Genomic DNA, 8,475 nt, shown 5'->3' with positions numbered 1-8,475 from the left:
ACTTCCAGATGCTGCGTCCGGCTAACGGAGCCGAGTCCGGCGAGGGACAGCGGGGTTAAAAAATACACAGGACACCAAGGTTCTTCATCCAGGAGGGAGCATGTGCGCGCTTTATTGCCAAATTTGTTCCCCTTATATATCTTTTTAACAGCTGCGGGAAATCACTCAAAAGTGAGGAGGGAAGAGTAATAACTGCGTCCTTGGGTTACTGTCACATCACCTTCCCCTATCGGGAGGCTTGAACAGGTCAAGATGTTCCCGAGAGACACATATGCTCGAGGCAGATAAACAGGGAACCGCAAGCCTGCGTCATGGCCTTGTGAGCTGGCCACATTGACATGCATAACAAAGAACTGGGGGTTGAGTCCCCAGGGGCCAGGGCGGGCCTGCTACCAGCAGGTGTCTAAGGATATACAGAAAAAGGCATCCTTTAAATCTAACACAGTGAACCAAGCAGTGGCTGCTGGAATCTCAGATAACAGAGTGTATGGATTAGGAACCATAGGGTGGAGTGGAACAACTACATCATTAATTATTCTCAGGTCCTGAACTAGTCACCATTCCCCATTGGGTTTTTGAATTCCCAAAATGAGTGTGTTACTTGGGCTGTTGCAGGGCACTAAAAGTTTCTGTCTTTTGAGGTTCTGAATGATCTTCAATAAGCCCTTTTTTGCCTCTGGACATAGGGAATATTGTCTCTGATGTGGAATGACAGAAGGGTCTTTTAAGACTATTTTGATTGGAACTGCACTTTTTTGCTCGTCCAATTTTGCCTTCAGTAGCCCACACTTCAGGGTTTATATTACATTCTAATAAATAATGGCCATCTTGGTCCTAAATTCATTGTAATGGACATCTGAAATTTTGAAAGTAAGTCCCTTCCCAATAAAGGGGTAGGACATTCTGGGACTATCAGAAATGCACAAGAAAACATCACCCCATCCCACTCATAACTCAGGGGAGGAGTAAACTTTCTGGTGATCAGCTGTCCAGGCACTCCTTGTATGGTTATAGTATTAGAAGAAAGAGGTCCCGGGTAAAAGGTGAGCACAGCATAACTGGCATCAGTATCTAAGAGGAAGTTGACCTCTCTGCTCCCAACAGAGAGGCATATCCAGGGCTCATGTGTGGTGATACAGGAGCCAGAGTTGAGCCTGGGCCCATCAGGCCTGTGTGGAGGAGTCTTGCTTCAAGGACCTATGCCTCTGAGGACAGTCACTCTTTTAGTGATTGTCTTGACATTTAGGGCAGGGCTTTTGAGGTGGTCACTTGGCTCTTGGGCAATCCCATTTGAAATGTCCTTCCTCTCTGCAATGGAAACAAGTCCCTTTTGTGGATTGAGGAGCATTTCATCTTCCTCCTTCACCCTGGGAGCTTACTCCTCTAAGAGCAAATACTAGTGCTTCAGTTCTTTTTCTGTCTCTGAGTTCTTTTTCCTTCTTTTCCTCTTGATCTCTATTATAAAAAACAGAAGTAGCAAGTCAGAGAATGTTATCTAAAGATTGATTAGGGCCATATGCCAATTTTTGTAACTTCCTCTCAATGTCTGGGGCTGACTGAGTGATAAATTTGTCCTTTAAAAGTAATTGGCCCTCTTTCATCACGTGGGGGCAGGCCTCAAATTTCTTAATAAGACACCTATAGCACAAGAGTTAAAACCAAGAATTAACAAATGGGATGAATTCAAACTAAAAAGTTTTTTCTCAGCAAGATAAATAATATGTGAAGTGAATAGGGAGCCTACATCCTGGGAACAAATTTTTACCCCTCAAACATCAGATAGAGCTCTAATCTCTAGAGTATACAAAGAACTCAAAAAGTTAAACAACAAAAAAGCAAATAACCCAATCAACAAATTGGCCAAGGACTTGAACAGAAAATTCTCAGAAGAGGATATACAATCAATCAAAAAATACATGCAAAAATGCTCACCATCTCTAGCAATCAGAGAAATGCAAATTAAAACTACTCTAAGATACCATCTCACTCCAATAAGATTGGCAGCCATTATGAAGTCAAACAACAATAAGTGCTGGCGAGGATGGGGGGGGGGAAGGTACACTCATACATTGCTGGTGGGACTGCAAATTGGTGCAGCCAATTTGGAAAGCAGTATGGGGATTCCTTGGAAAGCTGGGAATGGAACCACCTTTTGACCCAGCTATTACCCTTCTTGGGCTATACCCAAAAGACCTAAAAAGAGCATACTACAGGGACACAGCCACATCAATGTTTATAGCAGCACAATTCACAATAGCTAGAATGTGGAACCAACCTAGATGCCCTTCAATAGATGAATGGATTAAAAAATGTGGCATTTATACACAATGGAATATTACTCAGCTCTAAAAAATAATAAGATCATGGCATTTGCAGGCAAATGGATGGCATTAGAGCAGATTATGCTAAGTGAAGTTAACCAATCCCTAAAAAACAAATGCCGAATGTCTTCTCTGATATAAGGGGGGTGACTTTAAATGGGATAGGGAAGAAGAGCATGAGAAGAAGACTACCACTAAATAGGGAAGAGAGGTGGGAGGGAAAAAGAGGGAGAAGGGGAGTTGCATGGAAGATGGAAGGAGAACCTCATTATTATACAGAATACATATATGATGTTGTAATGAGAAAAAGAAAGAAAAGTGTGTCACATTAGATTGGATAGAGAGAAAGGATGGGAGAGGAGGGGAGGGGTAAGGGGGATAGGAAGGACAGCAGAATAGAATTGACAATATGATTGATGTATGTACATTCCATGTATGTATTATATGTCAAAATTCATTCTGCTGTCATGTATGACTAAAAATAAATAAAGAAAGAAATAATTAAAAAAAAAAAAGTAATTGGCCCTCTGTGGATTCAGGATCCATGGTGGTGTGTTTTCTCATTGCCTCTCTGAGTTTCTCCATGAAAATAGCAGGGCTTTCTTGGGGTCCCTGAATAATTTCTGAAAACTTAGAATAGTTTATGGGCTCTTGCTTGATTGTCCTGAGGACCTCAAGGATCAACACTTGGAAATGGCTAATTTTCCAAGCATCTTGCCCATCCTTTGGGTCCTGCTGGTAGCAGGCCCGCCCTGGCCCCTGGGGACTCAACCCCCAGTTCTTTGTTATGCATGTCAATGTGGCCAGCTCACAAGGCCGTGACGCGGGCTTGCAGTTCCCTGTTTATCTGCCTCGAGCATATGTGTCTCTCGGGAACATCTTGACCTGTTCAAGCCTCCCGATAGGGGAAGGTGACGTGACGGTAACCCAAGGATGCAGTTATTACTCTTCCCTCCTCACTTTTGAGTGATTTCCCGCAGCTGTTAAAAAGATATATAAGGGGAACAAATTTGGCAATAAAGCGCGCACATGCTCCCTCCTGGATGAAGAACCTTGGTGTCCTGTGTATTTTTTAACCCCGCTGTCCCTCGCCGGACTGGGCTCAGTTAGCCGGACGCGGCAGGGTCCCACTCAGGATCATTTCTGGGAACTTCCTGTGCTCCAGATGGGTAATTGGGTTTCCTCCTAGTCTGTTCTGCTGGGGAAAGAGCAAGGTGTAGATCATCCCCAAATTCCTCAGCTGCTCTTAGGGCTGCTTTCTTCTCATTAAAATTCAAAGACTGGTTGAGTAATAGCATAATATCTTTCCAGGTGAAGTCAAATACCTTTATCTGGGTCCTCTGAAAATCTCCCCAAGTCTGTTTTTATCTCCCTTAGGTCTTGAAGGGAGAAGGGGGTATGAATTTTGATTGATCCAAATTCTCCTCCTGGCATCTCCTGGAGAGGTAATATATTTGATCTGTCTATTGGGGCAAATGCAGAGAGGCCAGGATATGGAGGACAGGAGGGCTGCTGTTGCACACCAACAGCAGATGGAGATTTTGTGGGTCCTCCTGATTCTTTCTCCTCAGTATGTGAGTCCCCAAGATTTTCTCTCTTCATGGCAGATATCATAGCTAAGTCTACTTTACATTGTTGGCATAATTTAGGGATTTCCCTTAGGGCAAAGAAAACCTGAACATATGGCACCTCACACCATTTCCCTTCTTTTTTTCAAAATTTATCAAGCTATAAAATTATATTAAAATTGATACTTCCCTCTGGTGGCCAGGTTTCTCCGTCAGGGAGTTTGTATTGAGGCCAGGCCTGGTGTAGAAGAAAATGAGATGCTTTTTCTTGAGCGTCTGAGGGTCAAATCTATCCCAATTTTTCAATATGCAGGTTAGTGGTGCACCTGGCATATTGGAGAGAGAAGCTCCCATCTGAGTGAGAAGAGAAAAAAACAGGACTCAGGCGCCCGCGCTGGAGAAAACTGTTCTCATTAGGGACGTCTCCCTAAGCTTGAGTTTCCTAAAAGGTCCAGAAAACCTGTCTCTCACCTTGCTTTGCCAAGTGTTTCTGGTCCCCTTTGGCAAAGTGCTAGGGTCTCAGTTTGCCCTGTGCCAAAGACCCTGGGAGGATTCAGACTTAAGGGCATTACTGCTTTCCTCCCTGCCACTAAGAACCCACAGTAAAAGAGAATCGTGCGCTCTTCTTGTTGCCTTTGCTCTGTAGACTAAAGGAACCTCCTGAGGGTAAGGGATACCTCCTGGTTGTGAGATAGCGCTTTCTATTGGAGAGACTACCAGAAGAGTTGATTCTAAAAATGCATCCCTCTTGCAGCTTAAATAGAACACAGCACATTTTAAACATCTGAGCGGTAAAACAGACTAGTAAAAGTTACCTATGCACATTAGGGAACCTGGGAAGCTGTAGAGCATGATTTAACATTGGTGCATATTGCATCAGAAAAGAGGAAACCTAACTTGCTACCCGCTTCCAGGTCCTGGGACCATATGTGGCTAAGATAGCCGCCTAGGGATCAGCCAGAAGGTGTTGCCTGGGTTGTGATGAAAAATCAGATGACCTCTAGGATAGGCTCAGAACCCTTCTGCCCTCGTGGATAGCTCATGTCACCCATTACGGCCTGTAGGATGGGTGTACACGTGAACTCCCTCCACCCTGTTGACCTTTATCCTGATTGGCTCCTGTAAATTATATTAGCTGTGTGTGTTTTCTCACACAGCTTTGACTGGTCTCCCTGACGTGTCTGATTGTCCTCCGGTCAGAGGTCAGTCGACCCTTGACCCTTTCCTTTCTTGGTTTGTCCTGGTAGGGGGTTGCTCCCCCAATCTCTCCCGCAGGTCAGGAGGGAACGGGGGCTAAAAACCCCAATAGGCAGCTTTTACTAATCATCCCATGTCTTTCTCTCAGTCCTACAACCTGAATTGCTAACATTTCTGACCTACGAAGGAAGGGGAGCATCCAGGAGGGAATGGATGCAGGGTTGGGAGTGTTGTGTAGCCCACATGGAGGCAAATGTGATTGGGGATTTCCCTCAGTGCCATTCATCTACCGATCACCCTAGATACCCCTTAGGGCTGTCGGGAGGGGGCTCAAGAGAAAGGAATCTTAGGAATAGGTCTGAGTGTAGCCCAGACCGGAATTCCACAGTTGTTCCAAACTCCTTCCTCCACCTCCACGCATCTGAGGTAGATCGGGATTAGGGATACTGTGTACTCACACCAATTGCTCTCTGGGCCCAGACAGAAAAGTGGGAAGCGGCTTTGGCAGAACCCAACATGCCTGCTCTGAATTGAACAGGTGATTCAGAGCTGCCTAGGCTGGGAAACCTCTCACCTCAGTCTTGAAGAGTGGCGGCTGCACTAATTGTGTCTAAATAGCTGTCGGGTGCCCACATCACCCTCCAGAAAGAAAGAGAGAGAAAGATGCACCTCAGACAGACTTTGGGTGTGTGGAGAGGCGCTTACCTCGGTGTAGATCTCGATGGGGAACTCCAATCTGTTACTGCTGTTTAACGGTGAAGAGTCCTTGCTTCCCCAATGTTGAAGTATAACACCAGAGAAGCACACCAAGGCAACTTTAGAGTGGAAAGTAGAAGATTTATTAAAGGTCAGCAGAAAAGACTTCTCCCCAGAGGAAGAAGGGGACTTCAAGAGGTGGAATCTGTGGAAGGGTGATGTCTTCCGTCTTTTATAGCTAAGGTCTTCTTTCAGCTTTTCCGCATTTCTGTCCCATTCCTGTCCTTTGTTCTGTTATTTTTCAGTGATGGAATATAGGTGGGAAGGCCCAAAGGGTGGGGCACACGTGGGCCAAAGGAGTAATCTGGGCAGGAAGGATTTTTGGATTAGCATCTGCCATGTTTGTTGGGAGTTGTTTCATTAACATTTCTTTGGGATGGGCTCTGGGGCTTGGGAACATTAACATTGCAAGTGTTGTTCTGCTTTTCTGGGACTCCATTCTCAACATGGCCTTCATTTTCCATTTTACTGGATATTAGACCCATTTACCTAACTACACTAACTACCCATCTTTAAATCTGGCTTCAATAATAAACACTCATCAAAATTTTAAGATTTTTTAATGGCCTTTTTAAGCTTTATCATTCACGGACCATTTTGATGTCCTGAAAGCTGTTGTATGCAATTATAATCCTGAAGTTTTTTGTCTTCATGGATTATTCAGTAGATTCAATGAAAGGAATCTGAAAAGTTTCTAACTTCAAGATCTTATCATTGTACTAGGCAAGAATTTCCAGAATGCTAATGAAGAAACTGGTTGTTTCACATAACTGCTAACTCAACATCAAGCACAACAAGAATTAATAACATGGGATGAATGGACTGCTGAACTAAAATTAATTTTCATGATCTTTTGTTTGACACAGTTCTGATTCTTTAACAGATTTAAGAAAAACATTTCTTTTTTCTTCCTCTTACGTTATCTAGATCTTTTAGGATTTTAGATCTTTCATGATTTTCAACATTTGGGATTATGGTGTTCACGATTATGTCTCTTAGGATTATGCCCAAACCCACTTTAGTGACTCGAGAAGTATCAGGATGAAGACAGGTCTAGAAGTAGGAAGCTCAGATACATTGTAGTAATGCCAACAAGAGAGGATGAGGGTTTTAAACTAAGGCTGTGGCATAGGAATGGAGAAATTTTAACGTGGGAGAATTAAAGGATTTGATGACTGATTAGACATGAGAAAGCGGGATGCAACAATTTGGTAAAGCATACCTCTGTGAACAAGATAAAATAATTATTTTTTCTCTGTGTCTTATCCCTCTAGGATTTGGAAACTATTAGTGAGATTCTTATTTTCATGGCAATATAATTATTTGTGTAAGTTTTTTTTAAAATATTTATTTTTTAGTTGGACACAATATCTTTATTTATTTATTTATATGTGGTGCTGAGGATCGAACCCAGGGCCTCGCATGGGCTAGGCGAGTGCTCTACCGCTGAGCCACAACCCCAGCCCCTTGTGTAAGTTTGATTACAATGCTTCTCCCTATAACAGGACACAAATGGAAACATTAATTAAATTCCAAGCCTCTGATTGAAATTTAACGATCATGAAAGTTGGCCACTTGTTATGAACTATCTTCACTTGATAATCTGTCCCATAATACATTTTTTTTTCATTTTTCAATTTATTTTATTTTCAAATTTCTTTGTTTTAAATTTTCAACATTATTTTTTACCACTTGCCACACTATGTCTTTCATCTTTGCATTATTTCTAACCCTGAAGATATAAGATATATTGACTTTTAGAAAGTTTTAATTCATTTTATGCATTTATTATTATTTTTTGCATATTTGACTCTGCAAAAGCAAATTACACTTTGACTTTGTGTGTAAATAATGTGTGTGTATGTAAGTATCTTGAAACTTCCTCAATGAATGAAGAGATGTCCTTTGAGATCTTGGCTCTTTGAACCACACTGCACATGCAGTGGTAGCTAGTAACTCATATAGTTTTTGACCAATTTTATCAAGACTTGAGTTGTCATTATGGCATTTCAGATGACAGCAGTTATAAAGTTGAATGTATGTACACAATTACCAACCATAATGATATTCATTTATAGAATTCCCTTTTTGTTTCTTTATGAATACCATCCATCTGCTAATAATTGTTACAACAGCGCAACTGTCATTAGCATACCTGAATGTTTATGCTTGCAAAAATGTTATTGACTATTTTATTCTGTAGTCTATGAAACGTTCTGTCCTGTTTTTGTTTTCCTCAAATAAATTTCTCTTAAATGATGTAAACAAATGTGTTTTTAAGAATTTAAATTTTTTTCCCCCCAGAATTACATTTTTTAGGGTTTTGATCTTTTAGGATTTTAGATCTTTCATGATTTTCAACATTTGGGATTATGGTGTTCACCACCATGTCTCTTGGGATTTGGCCCAAACCCACTTTAGTGACTCAAGAAGTGTCAGGATGAAGACAGTTCTGGAAATAGGAAGCCCAGATACATTGCAGTAATGCAAATAAGAGAGCATGAGGGCCTTAACCTAAGGCTGTGTGGCATAGGAATGGAGAAATTTTAACGTGGGAGAATTAAAGGATTTAATGACTGATTAGATGTGAGACATGAAGGAGGAGGAAAGCAGGATGCATAGAGGTCTACTTC

Source organism: Marmota marmota, unplaced genomic scaffold, assembly GCF_001458135.2.
Source record: "Marmota marmota marmota unplaced genomic scaffold, marMar, whole genome shotgun sequence".
NCBI classification, from domain to species: domain Eukaryota; kingdom Metazoa; phylum Chordata; class Mammalia; order Rodentia; family Sciuridae; genus Marmota; species Marmota marmota.
Note: the sequence above shows the minus strand (reverse complement) of the source record.